Source organism: Rutilus rutilus, assembly GCF_951802725.1.
Source record: "Rutilus rutilus genome assembly, chromosome: 10".
NCBI lineage: Eukaryota > Metazoa > Chordata > Actinopteri > Cypriniformes > Leuciscidae > Rutilus > Rutilus rutilus.
In genome coordinates this window covers 8,670,175-8,689,540 of record NC_140215.1, presented here as the reverse complement: position 1 = coordinate 8,689,540, position 19,366 = coordinate 8,670,175, and the positions used below count along the sequence as shown (strand labels likewise).

Below are 19,366 nucleotides of genomic sequence, written 5' to 3'. Positions count from 1 at the left end.
CAAAGCAGAGAAGAGTAGTCTCAAGAATAATGTTAATTACATTTTCAACATGATTTAGTCCTTAAATACAGTTTTCATTTTATAGATAGTGTTTACAAGTGCACTTCATCCTTTTGTTTTGCATGTTGTTCCTCACATGCTTAAAGCAAGATACTGTATATTCTCTTGAAGCAAAATTGTCTTGTTTTCATAATATATGCTAAATCAATTTTTCTTACCGCACTGACAAGTTGCATTTCCTTGTTTAAGCATAATTCTAGCGTAGTTTGTTGCTTCAAGGTTTTTACCTATTTTTATTTTATACTTATTTTATTTATCACCCCCCAAAAAAAGCCCAAATAATTTTTTCTTTTTTACAAAATGATACAAAAGAGCGAACTTCTTCTAATCGGTGTCATCATTACAGCTTATTTGTGACTGAAGAAATATTGCATGTTACAATTGCCCTGGTCTCTCTTATATGATATTTTACCATAGTTTTCATAATCGTTATGAACCTACAATATTTGTTGGTTGCTTGGTGGCATCCGACCAGGGATCTCCGTATTTCTGATGCGATTTTGTAGCATTTGCCACCTGATAAACACCGTTGAGAATTGCTATTGTCCTTCTCTGTTTGTTAAAGCACTCTGTAAAGCTAAAAGGACTCCTAAGAGAGCAAACGGCCATTATCAGCATCCACAGACACTTCCTATAATGCTCTTAAGAGCCTGAATCTGAGCTCAGTGTATTGAGTGCATCTGCAGTGTTGACTGCATTGTTGCTCAATGGCTTTTTGTTGCTGGCTTAGTGCGTCATACTCTGCAGGGTGTTTTGTATTTACCTCATTCCAAATCAGCTAGCATTGGTAAAAGCTTTACTCTGAATAGAAAAGGTTACAAAACTTGCACTTAGGAATTTTGGGGAAAAAGGAACATTGTGTTTCTCGGCTTGTAGTGCAACAAAACCCCATCATTCCACGTCATTTGAATTGAACGGCAGATGCATTGCTTAAAAATACACTTTCCGCTTTTGGCAACTGTCCCTCAAGTGTTAGACAGGTGATTTAGTTGGTATGATTTTTTTTTAACTCGTTCTTCTTAATGCTGATTGGATCTGAGAATGATATTTAAGCACAGTCACATACACACACACAACTGATTACACTTAAACTGTCAAAATGTGCTGAAGTGAGTCGCCAAGTGTTATAAACATTTTAGTCAGTCAGTCAGCTATAGTTTGCTGTTGTGATGGAAATATAAGCAGTCAACCAACTTTATATGATATTCCACAGTCTTTGAGGATTGATCTCAGTTTACATTTAATCATTTAGAAGAAGCTTTAGTCCTAAGTGAATTTCAAATGAGGAAACAAATACAAACAACAAGATTAGAAGTATTACAATTAAAATTTTTTGAGTATCTTTAAGATCTTATACAGTGTTTACGCACATGTGTATGTGTGTGTGTGTGTATATATATATATATATATATATATGTATATGTATATAATATTATGTATGCATGTATGTATAATATATATATATATTGCTGTGGCCTACCAGACTCTGGCTTGCATCATTTCCTGATTCTGTTTCCATCATCATATTCTGTTCTTTTTCTACTGTATCCTATCAATAAGTGGCAACAAGGTCAGGTAGACTGCATTGTGTCTGGCAAAGGGCTAATGTGACTTGAGCCAAAACAAATGTCTCCTTTAATGGACAGAAGGAGAATAATGTCTGTGTGCTCAGGCAGACAGAGAGATGAAACACAGGCTAAAATTTGTCTGTAAATTTTATTAGCACTTTTCCATTATGTGTTTACGTCAGCGTCAGGACTGCTCTTATTGGATGATCGATGCGCAGGATGGATCAGCTAGTGCAAAGGAGCTTTAAATGAATGTTCCAGCTTCAATAATCACAGAAAATAAGCCTTACAGGCTAAAAAAGAGAAAAAAAAGGCTCATTTTGAAGTTACAGTAAGGCATTTACAACGGAAGTTGGAAGGCCAGGCCAGGCCAGGCAGTCGGGATCAAAATTTATGCTTTTTCTGAAGTATACATGTTGGCTAGTGTGATAGAATTGCTTATTGATCTTGCAGACTCCACCCACAGGAACTAAATAATGGATTCACACTAGTATATACTGCTCTTTGTAACTGCAGAGAAAGAGAGATGGGATCTGTGGGGATAAGGAAACAGGGAAACATTAGAAATAAGAGTCATGAGCAGCAAAGGAGCAAGTGAAGTGGGCTTAGAGTCAGACAGAAGAGAGTAGAGGAAGGCAGAAAATGGAGGCTAAGTGTTTTCGAGGGTGTCAGCTGGAGGTGTCAGTCTCACATCATGGCTGCTTGACAAGTGCTTTTCACATTGAATGTGGAAAATATAATTCATGCAAGTGAACACTGAAGCTAGAAAAAGTAAAAAAAAAGTAAAAAAAGTAAATAAAAAATGTAGATCATAAAATTAAACATTGAAATTTAGAATGTTATCATATCAATAATTATGGTATTAAAACGGTATGATCAGCACAAAGCATTTAGTTGGTGTTTTGAGAATGAGAGCATGTCTCACAGGTTTTCCATGTCCATCAAAATGCTATAGAGTTTGATTGGACACATGTCCTCTGAATTCAACAAAATATGTGGGGAATTTTTCACCTTTTTATAAGTTAATCTCTATTAATCTCCCTAATTTGCTATCTGTGCATTATTAGGCTATATGGTTGGTTGCACTTTTATATTGTATAAATTGTATTATCTGGTTAGTTGTAGTTGTTGTTTACACACAGTTGATTTCTTTTTGATTTCTTGGTTAGTTTGGATGCCCTTGCTGTTTTCTTCTAGGGCACAAGTACATGAATATCACATATCAGTCTGTGCTCGTGTCCAAAGTCCAAAATTAACCCTCGCCAAACACCAAATGTGAGTAAAAATTAGATATGGGCAGTAAATAGAACAGAGGTATTCGCTGGTTGGCTGGGAACTTTATTAGGAACTGCAGCAGTTGATGTTTTAACTCAAATTGGAAGAACATCTGTCTCTTGCAGATACGTGACATGAGCGATTCAAATCAAATCGTGTACTGATGAAAACATCTGTTGCAATGGTTATCTTCACTTAAGTGGACATTTTATAATCTAGAATGCCTAGAAAGTAGTTTTTTCCCCCTATAGAACCCCATGTGGCGATACATGAATATTACTTGTACTAAATCACCAAAACGGAAAATGTTTTGGAACATTTTTGTGTCAGGGACAGAAAAAACAACTATATTTTGTTGTCATATGTACTGTATGTTTATAAAAATAGTGTTAAAGGGATACTTCATCCAAAAAATTCCATACGATGAAAGTCAATGACGTCACAAAATCTTTGGACGCCATTTGAATTTCATTGTACGGAAATGTTTCATTCCATACAGTTTCAAATCTTCTTAGTTATCCACCATCTGCAGCTGTGTCAAATACACTGAGGGTACTTCCCGATCATCATCATCATCATCATCATCATCATCCAAGATGACTGTGGACTCCGGTTTGCTTGTTGTAAAGGAAAACCATCCACAATCACCACACCATTTCCTTAGTACTCAGCACATTAACCTCCCAGCTTCAGTTACTGTAAAGGATGATTAAGCCAGATTTGCTTCAACCTTTTTTTTTTTTTTGCAGTGTCTGCGAGGCACATGCAGGCTGAGAGAGAGCCATCTGCTGTGGTTTGCTGCCATTCTGCAGTGGAGAACAGGCTCTTTATTTTCATGGTGCTCTTATTAGGTTGTTCATTTGAGAGATTTGTCAGTGTAAACATCAACACCCTCACGTGATATACCCCCCACATAATTTACTCAACAGTAGCATTTATTACAACCACACTGATAATGTGCAGCTGAGAGGTCGAAAAGTAAGAGGAATTCAAGCCATCTGAGTTAGTTATCACTTTTTTTTTGTCAAATGGATGAAATTGCTTACAGCTTTTCATTTTTTTTTTTTTTACCTTAATAATGTCAGTTATTATGGTAATGCCAAGCTTGGAAATATTAAGAAGTACAACTGTTTTCAATATTGATAATAATTTTTGAGCAACAAATCAGCATGTTAGATGATTTCTGAGGGATCATGTGACACTAGTATTGAGGCTGAAAATTCAGTTTACCATCAAAGGAATAAATTGCATTTTTAAAATATATTAAAATAGAAAACGGTCATTCTAAATTGTAGTAATATTTCACATGACTGTATTTCTTGATCAAATAATGCAGCCTTTGTGAGAATAAGGGACTTCTTTCAAAAAACCCCAAATTCTTACCTACTCATCTTTCAGTATCATGGTACGCATCAGAGTGCAATATATATCCAATATTACGGCACTGCCACAGTACTTTTTTGTTTGTTTGAGATATCTTTGCATTTTCCTGGTTTCCTCTTTTCAGTGTTATCTCACCCCAGTTACATACAGTCCCTTCTTGCAGCCTGGCATGTTGCAAATAAATTTGTGTTCAGAGAGGCAGAAGGCTTTTTAACTGCAGATTGTGTGTGTATTGGATTAATAAATTATGCTGCTCTGCTGTATGCACAGCGCAGCACAGTTGAAGACATGACGTGTCTTGCTCCATCCTTCATTAGACATGTCTGGGCCATGACAAGTTTAAATGAAAATTGTCATCATTAACACACCACAGCATTATTGTCTTTCTTCTCTGAAACATAAAAGAAGGCAGAGTGTCTGCACTTCTGTTTGACCAATTCATGCCCATTCAAACTGACGGCGCACATGCTCACTCAGATGCTTCTGAACAATTGATTTTGTTCCATAAAACAAATGAGTAAATAACTTTTCATTTTAGCCTGATCTTTCTTTGTGTGACTCCCATCACAAGCACACACGTAAATGTTAGGCAGAAGTGCCCAGGCCCTGTGATTTATGTGACTTGTTCTTGTTAAATAGAGTCGTTTGGGTTATTACACTTTGCTTGTAGGGCTTCTGGAATTGCTCCACATTTCATTAGATGGTTCCCCGGGGAGAGGGGAATAGGAGACCCTGCTGATCTAACCGTGGATGTTCAGTGGGAACTTGGTCCCTTACTGGAGGGACTGACTCCTGGAGGACAATCGCTGCTTGCTTTAATCACTTTTACGTAACTCTGACTCGGTATAGTGCGCCATTCACATTAAGATAGGAAGCCATTATTTCACTGCCCGCTGGGCGATTGCAGCTATGAGTGAAGAGTTTGCAAGACAGCCTGTCTGATACTCAAAGTGGCTGTTCTTTGAAAGTGCTAAAATTAGTCATCCTGGAAAACAAACTGGAACGAGATGCAATCACACTACAGTTCTGCCTCCCTTTGGTTCAATGTCAAAGTGTTTATTCAGTTTATCTTTTTTAAACCGCTCAATTCATATGGATTAGTTTTACGATCTCTTTATGAGCATAAAGAAGCATCATAGTGGTAGTTGCGTAGCTGCCAATGGAGAGACAGAAAGCTCTACATTTGTGTTCCAAAGATGAACGAAAGTCTTACAGGTTTGGAACGACATGAGGGTGAGAATTTTCATTTTTGGGTGAACTATCCCTTTAATTTCTTTAAAACCTCAAACTTTTGAATGGTAGTGTATGGGGTGGTGCTTAGTATTAAAAAACAAAAACATATTGCGTTTATATATAATTGACTAAGTTAGAAAGCTTTTTTTTTTTGTCTAGTAAATGTGTGTAATCTAAACCATTTTTGGATCTTAGTCATCAGTAGTGACCCCTCCACTAGTGGCCTAAATCAGAACAATTTGCATTCAGCAACATGATTCATGTCTCGGCTAGCGTCACTGAGGTATGTGGGAGTTTTACAGGTGAAAACAACACAAATGTGTGTGTCAGCTTTGTGACACCAGGTGGAACAGAGCTGAGCCTTATAATTGTTCTTAAGACCGATCGATAAGATCCATGAAACAAGGAAAAGAGAGAGCTGTAAAGGTCCCGCAGATATTGACCACTGTCTGTCAGAAAGAGAGCGAGGGCTGAAGAGATGGATAAAGAGAGAGTCAGAAGAAAGAGACACAGAAAATGTGTTTAGAATGAGACTAGGTCAATTGGCAGTCTAGTTTGTAACACTGCTGTTCACATAATTGAAACAGAACAAGCACCTCACATCTGAGAAAAACAGTTTGAAAGTCAACATTCCATCTAGGGATGCAACAATTTTGAAAAAATTCTGGCCGATACTGATAAACTGATCACTATTCTGATATTATTCAATTTGTTAACATTAGTAAATGCATCAGGTATCATGAACCAACTGTGAGCAACGTTATTTTACAGTAATAATTTAGACTGATATTGATTTATAAAAATACTATTGTTCATTGTTCATTCTTATCCATCAATGTTGCATTAACATTCATTTTCACAACTTGAAATGTTACAAATGTATTAGTATACACTACCGTTTAAAAGTATAGATACATTTATTTATTTATTTATTTTTGGCTGGAAATGTTGTAGAAATCTTATGCTTACCAAGGCTGCATTTATTTGAGGAAAAAATACAGTAAAAACAGTAATGTTGTGAATTAATATTATTATTATTACAATAAACAAACTGTTTTATATTTTAAAATGTAATTTATTCCTGTGAAAGAAATATTTCTTATTAATATCAATGTTGAAAACCGTTGTGCTGCTTAATATTTTTGTGGGATTCTTTGATGATTAGAAAGTTAGAAAGTAAAAGAACAGCATTTATTTGAAATAAAACTTTTTATAAACATTATAAATGTCTTAACTGTTACTTTTAATCAATTTAAACCATCCTCGCTAAATAAAAGTATACATTTTTCTTAAAAAAAATCATGCTGCCCCAAAACTTTTAAATATCAGTGTACGATCCTGTAAAAGCTTTGTTTATTATAATGTTAAAAATCTAAACCCAAATTAGATTTATTAAAGATTGACTGTGCGCTATATTATGATGGTGTAGTTCATTTAAATGTTACATGCACAATTTTAATGTACAATATTGGCTAATACAGTTAAATAAAAAATGTAATATATTGCATCCAATTCCAATTCTAACCAATTATACACTTTTGTTATCTGATGCATTTCTGCGTGAAATGGACATTTATACATCAGGATTTGATTGATATCATGGAAAGAGGGGGTTTAAAATGGGAAGAAAAATAAGGGATTTGTGATATCAGATGAAAATGAATGTTGTTTGAGGCAGTTTGATAAGGAATGTGTCTTGTGAATATAAATAGGGCTGATTTTGACTTCAAATTAACTTAAAACAGAATAATTATGTTTCATGACTGATCAACTAAACTAATAAACATGAAGGTGGTTGTAAACAAATCAAGTTGTTTTTCAGTGAAATGTGCATTATCAGTTTTATTCCAGTTTTATGTGCATTATCCTTTTATGTGTAGTTGATGTATTTTTGTGCACCATTTTCTCTTCTCAGTCATCTGTTTGTAATTATATGCATGTTGGCTTAACATGCAATGCAATAGAACAAAAGGACCCAGGTGTGGACAACACAACAGGAATGAAGGATGGCAACCATCCACCTGGGTCATTATAAACACAAGCAGTGACCGCTAATGAGAACGAATAAGGGAATTTTTCGGGTGTCTGGCTCTCTCACAACCCCCTTGATGTTCTGCCTCAGCAGGCTTCGGCCTGAGAGCACTTTAGCTATGAAAAATGGCAATCCATTTCAATGGCCACATAGACCACAATCTGTTTCTCAATGTCTTTTCTAGCGTGTTTTTGTTGTACGACATACACTTTGCTGCTGTATTGGTAGTACAGTTATGGATCATGTGCTTTCGTAAAAATTAAAGAGCTCAAAATCAATGTGCCTCCCTGACCCCCTTTGCTAACATCGCAGGTGCGAGACTCTATAATTCATGAGTTCATTATGCAAATCTAAAGCTGCACATGATTGCCTCAGTCTTCTCATTAAATATATTTGATTTCTGTCCAAGGGATGCAAATTCTAATAAACCTTTTAATAAACTTAAATACATCATTTAATTTGAGCTATTGCAGAGGGAAATGAGTAGACATCCTGAGCTAGGGCTCTGCTGCATGACGATACACTACACAACAGTATGCGTACTGGTATATAATTTATACCGTGGTAGATCTATTCCTGCAGCTATCAGTTGGAAGGTCTGCTTTACGATATTTCAGGTCAGAGGAATGACGAAATGTGGAATAATGTCAAATACAGAGTATGACATGTCCCAACCAAGTCAAGGCCAGGATTGAGTTGCGGTGTAAGGTGCTGATCTATATTTATTTAATTTATTTAGTAAATAGTGTAGGGTAAGTTTGCATAGAGGCGTGCAAATAGGCTATAGCATGCCAGTATCTATGTCAGTGTAAAATGTACAGTAAGTATATAAAAAAGATACAAACAGAAGACTGTAAGGAGTTATTGCTTTTGGGCTCAATTCATTGGGTGTTATGACATATTGTTCATGACAGGGTAAGTTAGCAGCACAACTGAAACTTGATTGACAAAAAGGTCTGTTGTCTTGTAGTAGCATTGTATGAAACAGCTCACATAGAAGTCACTTTCAAACCAAGCAGGTTTCTGGTGGTCAATGCGTGTGACCAGCTTGAACCCATTGCGAAATCTGTGTGGAGAAATCTTTTGTGCAAAATTCCACATTGTGTGGATAGGGCTGGGTATCGTTAACATCTTTTCGATACCAATATGATACCTTGACTTCGATACCGGTTCCTAAATGATACTTTTTTCGACACCAATTTTATGAAATCCGTTTTAACAATATTACATTACACATTACCTGAAAATGTGTCTGGGAAAAAATAGCAAAGAGACTTTATAATTGTTTTTTAATAAAATAGTGTTTTCTGAGTCAGTGTTTGTTGCAAAGATGAAGTTGACGTTGCTGACTCGTCATTTTCGCAGTATAGTGAACGTGCGCGTATAGAGAGAAATACACCTTTCATTTGGATTACATAATCAGAGAGTATTTGTTTTCGATTCGAATTGGTTAGTTTAAAAGTAGACATTTCAAGCTTTCTATATGCTTATTTCTCATGTCTGTGAGGCAAGTAGCCTATTTCAGGCAAGTAGCCTATTTCAGTTTGTTTCCTATAGCCTTAGCAAGTAGCAAGTAGTTAGCAAGTAGCCTTAGTTTCGGTTAATTTGTGACGCGCTCCAGTTCTTCTTGCAGTTGAAGACGGAGCATCTTTCTGCTCTTAAGTTTATTCCGTGCACTGTCAAGTGCTTCATCAGATTTGTCGTGTTGCTGGTCTTGGCAGCAGTTATCTTGTCGCAAATATTGCTTCGCGCACTCTTGGCATCGAGCCGGGTGAAATGAAGCCACACTTTTGATCTTTTCCACATTTTTTACATCTATGGAGGTTGGGACGCTTACACACTACAGCCTCACCTGTGACTCACGTCTCTGGGCGTAACCGGCGTAAACTAGTGTTTTTCCTTGATGCCTCGTCTCAGCCAATCATGCTGCATGCTTATTGGCTCACTGACGTTGACATTTTGCATTGTTTGGCGTTTCCAAGATAATATTCAATTGGTCCAGAATTTTCATTTCGGTGCATCCCTAGTCATTTGATAGATTTTGTTCATGCCAACCACCTGCACCTTGGGGGTAAAAAAAGGCGAGGAAACAAAAATGTTAAAGTTATTTTTAAAATATGCCAATGGTGGGTTGCAAAAAGGCACCATCGACTGGAGGCTGCTCTGACGTCACGGGCATTGATCCTGAATATGAAACGAAGGCAGTGGGTGAGGAGACTCCCGACTGCTTCTGCTGCTGGGCAGGAGAGATGCGTTCAGCCTCGGTGCACAACAGAACGAGAAAAGTGAGGGGGAGAAAAGGGGGGGAAAAGCAAAACGGGACATGAAAAAGGATTTGCCAACTGGCATCCCTCAGTGCAAGACTCGATAGGACTGACTCATTCTTTCTCTCTTACTCATTCTGTCTCTTTTTTTCTTTCCTCTCTCTCTCTTTTTGTCTTCTCCCCTCCCTTCCCCCAAGACGGTGCAGGCTAGTGATTTCTCTCTCTTGCTCGCTCGCTCGCTCTCTGCTTACCTCTCCACACACACAATATTTTGCTCGCTGCTGCTGGCTGGCTTTATTATTCTGCGTTCTTATTGGTCAACACGATGGTTTAGAGCAAGCTCTGATAATTTGCCACTGGGAATCCTGAAGCACTGAGGGGGTGCTGTCTACTGAGGTTCATTTTTCTCAAATGTTTTTTTTATATTTTATTCTGGTATCAGTTCGAGCCGCTGCCTAAGCTGAAAGAACGACAGCGCAATACCTGCAGCAGAACAACTTTATAATACAAAATTGAGTTTTTAGGGAGCATGCTCAGAAAAATCAAGTTTTTGAGAAAGAACTTTTGTTCTCAGAGAAATTACAGCAGGTGAATTGCCAGTCAGTTAGGTACGTTTCCTTTCTTGAGTGGCTTTTTCAGCAGTCCAAGCTGGATTCAGATCATGCTACCAATACGATCAGGGCACCACCGGGTCTGACCGTGAATCCCCAGCTCCCAGAGAACGTCACTCCCACCTCGCTTACACGCAACAAAAGACCAGGATTACTCCAAGCCATGAAGAAAATCTGGTCCAAGAAACGCTTTCAGGTGAGTTGTTGCATGCCTTATTTGTCTTGCCTTGCATGTTGACTCATAACTGACTGGGAGTTTGAGTTTGACCCATATGTTTGGGGTTTTGTCATTCAGTGAGCTCCGTCTGAGGGAGGCTTGACCCAATTCCCTCCTTTAGGGATGTTAGCGCTTATTCACTCCTGCGCCCCACCCTTTTCTTGTAAACAAACAGCACCAATCTGGCTAATTGTGTGAGGATGATTAGAGCTGAATAGGTGAACGTCCACGACTCATTAAACTCTATCATATTCTGATGCATTCTGGGTTATGATAGGAACCAGACAAAGATGACAGCCTCCTGGGTACTTTGCTGTCAATTTTTTAAGGGGTTCTCGGTGGGTCGGAAATCCAAGATATTGTTTATAATAGAAAATGTTTATATTGGAACCAGCATTGGATATGTCATGAGTCATATTGTTAAATTTTGCACCAGTACAGAAGAAATATGGCAAGTCAGCATATAGGTCGTTTTCTTGTCCAAGAGCAATAAAACAGAAATGCTTGTAGCAGCAACTGATTTTCCCCTGATGCATATTTCTAGGGATCTGTGGGATCGTAAATTTGGCTACCTCACACTTCACTGCATTAACAGGGAGATTGTTACATCAAAACCATCAACTAAAATGATTACATATCTACTTTTTTATTTACTACATTCAGTAAATACTGTAGATTAACAGCAGCATCACATTAGCAGGTTGTTATTGTGCTCCAGAACTAGATGTCTGTTGAAATTCTAATCCCGAGGCATTGCTGTGCAGTTGCTAAGGTGCTTTTAGTGTGTTGCTAGGTGGTTGCTAGGGGCTACTTACTGGTCCAAGTCAAAAGAGCTCACCACCTCAAATCTCTATGATATTCTGTACCGTTATTGTCCATCAGGTTAATCCTCATCTTATTTCAATTATGCATCCTTCTGTGGAACACAAAAGTCCATATGAGTCCATATAACAGTCATTGGGGTCCAGTGTTCTTTGTATTCTGTACAAAATGAAATGCATACAGTTTTGAACAACATTAGGGTGGGTAAATAATGATAGTTTTTGTTTTTTGGGTGAACTATCCTTTTAAATATGTTTGGCTTAGAACTGATCAGTTATTTGTGTTGTTTGCTTCGTATATAGACTGTCAGAGTCAGGTCAAAATGCGAACCTTGTCCCCCTCCCTGGATGGCCATAAAGTGAAAATGAGCAATCTGCACACCATCACTTTGCCATTGGCTGTAGGTGCATAAAAGTATCCTCCTTTTGACAATATGTCATTGTGACATTTTACGGGTGAGAGGAGGTGAGAGCAGGACGAGCTCTTACTGATATAGGCTCAGGCTGATAGGAATCCTTGTGAAGATGAAAGGAAAAGTGGGTGTGAAGGAGAGGAGAGGGGGATGGGTAAAAGAAAAAGATAATTGGATCTTAGTCTGCAGACGGAGACAAGCGGGTGGATGGGGCAGAGATGTAGCTTAGAGACCAGACAGATACCGAACAGGTGGCTGAGTCATAGTTTCTGATCTAGGCTAAATGGTAGTTTCAGTTTCTATCATGTCATGTGAATAATATGTAATTATTTCATTCCTTCATTTGATGTGTTTTAGGGAGATAGCATATCCCATTGCTGCTTAAAGAACTAAAGATAACTAGATTCACATTTCCTGAATTATATACCAATGCTTGCGAGGCAGCAAAAGAAGCTTAGTTGGTATTTTTATTTATTTATTTAATAAGACTGTAACACTTTGCCATCATCATGACACTCAGCAGACATCTTGATTGCTGTGTGCTGCACAGTACAGATTCAACATACAGGCTGTTTCCAAAACTTGAAAAGGTCTGCTTTTGCAGGCGGTGTACGGAGATATTTGAATTCAGTTTTTGCATAATCTATTTGACACATTTGTTGTTGTTGTTGTTGTTGATAGAATCATAGATGTATACTTCACTACCGATATCTCACAATCATGTGCAAGTGGTTTGGCGCTTGGTGGAAAGAATAAAAATGGTGTCCAATGGTGCGAACAATGCCAATTTATCGATTATATTTCTACCAAAAAATACGCATTTTAGTCACTTAAATATTGGCTTGGTTTTCTCTAAACCCCATTTGAATTTGTTCTAGACCATTAGACATGGCGTTTTGCCTCAGAAGCCTGCCTTAGTTTTCTTAATAGATGCCTTCATTCAAAAATGCTGTCTGTAAATTGACTGACTGGATAGAGAGGCAACAAGGCAGTTGCATTTGATTTCAGACAGTTATAGTCATTGTGCAGTGTGGCTATAAATGATTAAATGTATGCAGGGAAGACAAGATCAATCAAATTTAGTATATGATTATGACCACAGAAAGACGACCAGTTGCTGACGGTTATTTTGTTTAACAATCTTTATATCTTGAATTTTTAGTCTTATATTCCACTTGAAAGTGTAAACATAACCTAACGCTAACCTTATACTAAGTACAGGTAGTTAATTAATAATCAGTTCTTAAGTGAATAATAAGGCACAAATGTGTACCATTGAAGGTACTGCTCCAGTGTCAAGCTAAAAGTTGTTGTTTTTCTGACCTTGTTCCTTGTAGAAATTGACCATGGCCATGACCATGAATGTAAAACCTCTGATTACCATGGCTGACATGTTTAGTGACATGGTTTTTGAAGTTTAGAACAAATTTTTAACCAGAACGTTTGAGTAATATCAATACAGTTACCATACACCAAGTTGGCAGTGTAGACGGGTCATGAATCACGTGAGCTCCCACCGTTCGTTCTAAACCTGCCCTACTGACTCACAAGCATTAGGAAACCCAACGGGTAGCTGAGAGAGCTGTGTTTCTTAAGGTGTGAAGTGATTCACTTGCTGCATTGGCAAGAGTAATGAAAAGTCAGACCGGGTGAGATTGAAATAGCCCACTGCCTCAGGGCTGAAAGAGTGGAGTTAGAGCAGAAAACAGATACCGCAACCAAGATTAAATAGTGCCTGGCAGCATTCATCACACCTTAACCTGTGCTAACCTGGCAACATACAAATTACCTGATGACCAAGAAGATAAAAAATTATGCATCAAATCAGCCAGAGCGGTTGCCCAGAGAGGTTTGATTCATCCAGTGTGAATGCCTGTGGTGTGAGCTGACAAGAAAAATAATTTGAGCTCTCCAAGGTGCTGACCAACGGGGCTTAGAGGTTTTTGTCTGGAAAAACAGAGTGGCTAGAAACAGATAACAAAAGCAGCCCTGTTTCACACAGCTTATGGTGTTTTGGTGCCAACTAATGACTTTTATAACATTTTATAGCTCTGTTCTGAAACCTAGAGAGCTGTCTACTTAAAGTTTCAATAGGATTTAGTTTTAGCTTGTTGCTAATATAATCTTCTGAGCACACAAGTATATTAGGTAAACTTGATCATTTTTGCTGGATTTAAACATTTTATAATCAATATTGTTCAGTAGTAATTTAAGTATTAAAGTGATAATTGATGTTTCTCCCGCATTATCCAGATTATTGTAATGAACTCTAGGATAGATTTAACTGTTTTTGTCAATATTGTTCTGTTCTGAAAGAAAAATAAGTCTTATGATTAACATTTCTACCTCTATGTTTGCCATCTTGGAATAATATTTTCATTGATCTTGTCATAATGCATTATGCGTAATGTCACTATGCAAGATATATGCGACTTTGTCCAAAAGAAGGTATTGTCGAGGGCAGCATCGTTATGGAATATTTAGAACATCCTTGCAACCATCCAAAAGACCCTGGCAACCACTTAATGCACTAAAATATTTCAGAAGATCTTAGTAATCGCATTGAAAACAACCTAAAGTTTGCTTGTACAATCTCAGTTTCTTCAGAAAATATATAAATTTAGCTCTAAAAATATCTTGCTGAAGAAGAAAATTATTTATCAAGCTAATAAGCAATGTTCATTTTGTTATTATTTGTTACAATAATTTGTATTATTATCATACTGTTATGGTTATGGATATTCCATTTAATTTGGAACCGTATAGCTACAGACAAAGATGACTCAATTAATTTCACTTTTGTAATTGGATTACATAATCATAAAAAATAATGGGTTGCGGAGCCCTGTCTTTTTTGTAGCCGTTCTTGATGTTGTCATACAACATGGTCACTGAATGTCAACCGTTGAGTGCTTGAGTCCGTGTTTACTTCTGCCTCAGCTCTTCACAGCACAGATGGCTGGCTGAAGATCCTCCCTCAGTGGCCTGCTCACAATCAAAGCAGCGAGTGTGCATTTGGCAGGTCATTTTGGATAAGTGTCAGTTTCGAAAATGTAACTGAAGCTTGAAGGGCCCTCTGTTCCTATAGCAGCTTTCAGAACGTCATGGGAGAGAGAACCAAAGCTCAAACATTATGTCAACCTCAGAGTCTCCTCTCTGTATATTTGCCATTTAAAGTATAGATTAGGGAAATGATTGTTATGTGGATTCATTGATTTTGAAGTAATTAGTGGCGCTCGCAAAGGCAAGCATCCCTATTATCATTGATCATACTTGGGGTTAACGATTTAGAGTAAATCCCTGAATCTTTGTGTGTTATTTTCATTGTTTGTTCTACAGCGACGGCGCCTCAAAAAATGTGTCTTTTATGGTGAGCTATTACTTTTCTAACTGACTGGATGTGTAATTGTCTAGTGGACATTAAAAAATATTTTCCAATATATAAATATATAAATCTAATGTTACATACAATGGAAAATGAGTTTCAGCCGAGAAATACATGTAAATAAATTCTAACGGTACTTGTAGCAACTCAAGTGTGCGTGGGCTTTGTCAATAGTCGTCTCTATGTGTGAATTGATCATCAAATGCGTTTCTGTGGCAGTTGTGTTTTGACTAATCAAGGCAATAGAAGAATTCAGATCTATTGCATAATGCATGGCACTTGTGTGGTGGAGTGGAACCAGCCTTTTCGTCCATTAAGATGCCAAACATAGAGGCTAATGACAAACTAACCAGCATCACATGGACATGAATCCTTCTTCGCCTATGAATTATTCAGATGTTTTAATGCCTTGTAAATGTTTTCTTTACAATAAGCAGAAAGCGCTGAGCTTAGGCGTATGAATTAAAACGACCTGCTTGTAATTCCTCTAAAAGTTCATCCACTTTTATTTGCCTTTCCCCTTCACCAACCCCGCAAAGCTCCAGGCACCAGTCTCTGAAACGGATGGCCGCTGTCCTTAGCTAATGCGGTTAGGGAACAGATTCACAGAAGAAGGGTTTGAAATTACAGCTGCATCAGCCATTAGGATTTCATTTCTCCCTGTAACTAATGGATTGGGAGTGACAGACAGCCGCTGCCCGATGCGTCCTCTGTGTTGCTTCGGTTTACATTCATCCATTGTGAACATAGTTGGATAGGAAGCGATACTGGGAAGTTAAGAATCACATTTCTCACTAAACAAGATGTATCTGTTTAGAAATGGTCAAAGAAATTACATGCCTTACAGTATGTTGCTTGAAAGCTGGGAATAACATTTTGTTACAGAACAAGGATCAACCAGTTCGTATAGCCCATTTAAGCTGGGCTGGATGCTTTCATACTTGTCACTTAGCAGATGTGTTTAATGCAAGGTGACATGCGGGCACACCAACGCAGGGACTGGCAAAAGAAACTAGCTCATTTTTTTAGCCTCTCAGTCACCAAATGCCCTACATATGAATTAAAATCTAGGTTAGCAGAGCAAAGACGGACATGTTTTTTTTTTGAAGACCGACAAGTGGCACAGGCATCTTGTTTCAAAAGAGCTCTTGTTAGTCAGCTTTGGGGATATCTGCTGGTGTGCTGTTTGAAATACTTGTTTGTTTTGCTCATTTGAAGTGATTATCATATTTGAAGCATTCTGTGCAACCACTAAAATAGCTCTTCTCTCTTTCTCTTTCCAGAAAACCGGACACTCTAACCGAACATTTGGGAGGTTCACTCATGGTGTGTTTGGCTTTATAGATAACAGGTTATTACAAGAGAGATTTTATGATAACTCTTCAGAGTCTGTCAGTCATCTAATGTGGGGTCTTTGTTTAAAATCGAGGATGTATTGATTTTTTTCCCCCTCTACATTTTGAAAGAAAGTATAGCTAATCTTGCAATATGCCTCTGCTAGCAGACATGGGAGAAATTCAAACTGAAGAATTGAAGTCATGAGCGTGAATTTAAGTTGAACTGGTGGCGCCACACAAAAAGTTAAATTGGCAATTTTATTGGAATGACATGAAGAGGACTTGACTGAATTGCAATTAAAAAAAATTCAAAAGTAAAAAAAAAGTATTTACATTTATGCATTTGGCAGATGCTTTTATCCAAAGTGAATAACATTGCATTTCAAGGTACACATTTACATTCTTATCAGTTTTTGCTTTTCCTCAGAATCGAACCCATGACCTTCACATTACAAACACCAATGCTCTACTGTTTGAGCTACAGGAAAGCCTTAGTTAGCTTTTATTCATTTTATTTTAGTACTTTCAGTTATTTGCCAAGCCAACATTTCTAATTTTCGTTGAAGTTTTTTTTAGTTTTAGTTAAAGGGTTAATTCACCCAAACATGAAAATTATGTCATTAAATACTCATCTTCATGTCGTTCCAAACCTGTAAGACTTTCGTTAAAACACAAATGAAAATATTTTTCATAAAATCTGAGAGATTTCTGTCCCTCCATTGACAGTCTATGCAACTACCCCTTTGACGCTTCAAAAAATCCATAAAGAGATCGTTAATCCACATCAATTGAGCGGTTTAGTCCATTTTAACTTTTTATGATGAACAGATTTAATTTGGCCTTCTATGAATTGTATTTTAAGAATTTGCGTCTGCATTGAGTACTTGCAAAATTTGTTTCCAACTTTGAAGTATCATACAAATAACAAAGTCTGAGGGCCCTATCTTGCACCGACGCATGTATCATTCCTATTTTGCACCTGACGCACAGTGGACTTTTCCCTCCACAGACGCACGTTAATTAATTCAATTACTCAAATTGTTGGGTACCCAAATTATTGGCCCTGACGAGAACGTCGGTCTCCTCGGCTGTGAACCGCTCCTGGCGTGCGCCTGGCAAATCATGGCAGAGATGAAGCTCTGATTGGTTTATTGCACGTTACGCCCAAACCACACCTATGAGTAATGTAGCTACTTCAGACCAACCCATTTTAGATTTGCGAGATCCGCCCACAAAGTTACTTGCGTTTTGCGTTTGATACTTGCATTTCAGATCGTTAAAATAGGGCCATAAGTCTCTGTGGCTTCTGAGATTGATGATAAGTCATTAAGATTTAGGATTCCTATCACCTTTGATACTCAGAGGCAAGCCCAAAAAGTCATCTAGGATCCTTTTGAATATGTAATTGTAATCAATCTCTGGATCAAGGCCCTCTTCAGAGACACCTTGAGGGCCTACATCAGAGGAAGTGCTCAGTTCAGACAAATATGATCTAAATTGTGTGCCCTAAATTGAGAATAAAGTACCTCTGCTGCTGCACTCCTCCCATTACCTATCAGATAAGTGTTTGTTATAAATTACTGCTAATGGGGATATCATTCATATTCATGTCTGATAATTGTAAAATAATTTAGTCTGCTTTATATCAGTCTGCACACTCTGAAAACATCTCCCCAATGCTGCCGATAGCCTATACGTAATGCATCCTCAGTTTTAAGTACTGACTGTACATCTTTAGGAATTGTCATTGTTGTTAAAATTTGTGTTCCTGTTGTGATTTGTAATAAATCATTGTGTTTTTGATTATTATCAAAGATGCCATTCAGTGTCGTGTTTGTGTGCTTGGATTTGAGAAGTCATGCTAGACAGATTTACTGGAATTGTCTGTCTGCTCGCTCTGATAAAGAGGAGCCTGACAATAAATCTGTTCACTTTATGTACAAAGACACTATAATCTCAGCATCAATAATGCAAAAAGCTTAGCAGTGCTTATCATTGAAGCAATTTATACGAACTGCTGACACTTTTGCACCGATGTGATGAGATTTTAGACATGGCTCCCTATAAAACGTCTTTAAATTGAAATAGTGCTTTAAAAATTAATTAGACAGGCAGAATTAATGTGGATTACATTCTTTATTGCATTCTCCGTTTAAGATCAGGCTCTATTAAAACATTTTCATTCATGGGAATTCGTATTTCCTTTTTCTTTTACATTAACCTCATGGATTAAAATGTTTCTGATGATCCTTAATGTTTAGAAATACATAGTACCACAGTACCATCAAATTAGCTTTGATCTCATTTAAAATCGATGATAATTCAAAATTAACTGGCTTAACAATGTAATACATACATTATTGAAAAATATGCATTTAAAGGCTCAAAACTCTTTATCTTGCCTGAAATAAAATATTTGATTAGCAATATTGGGAATTTGCTGCTCCTTTCACAAATTTGTACTGGCATGATTGAGCCCACAGGGTTTGATCTGCAAATAATCCAACATAATTGAAAATGTAATTATTTAAATTAATTTGCAGAGATTTTCTTTAAATAACTAAGACTTTAAGTAAGTAATTTGTTTTTTGATTGGCCTGTTTGACCATCCAAGCTCAAGTGTTCTATACGCAGAAAACAAAGCAAAAGCAGATGGCAGTGATGTTGAGCAGCCAGTACTAGTCAACCAGGACCAGTAAACGGTGCAAATGTGTCCATTCAGCAGTTTGTTGCTGTCTTATCTCTTTACTGGGATGGGATTCGTCTC

At 37.4% G+C, this 19,366-nt stretch overlaps 1 protein-coding gene across 1 annotated transcript in view; it reads left to right on the top strand.

The window, feature by feature from the left end:
• Positions 1 to 19,366, top strand: part of spegb (striated muscle enriched protein kinase b) — a 75,905-nt gene that overhangs the window by 11,879 nt on the left and 44,660 nt on the right. The gene's annotated exons all lie outside the window — the stretch shown is intronic.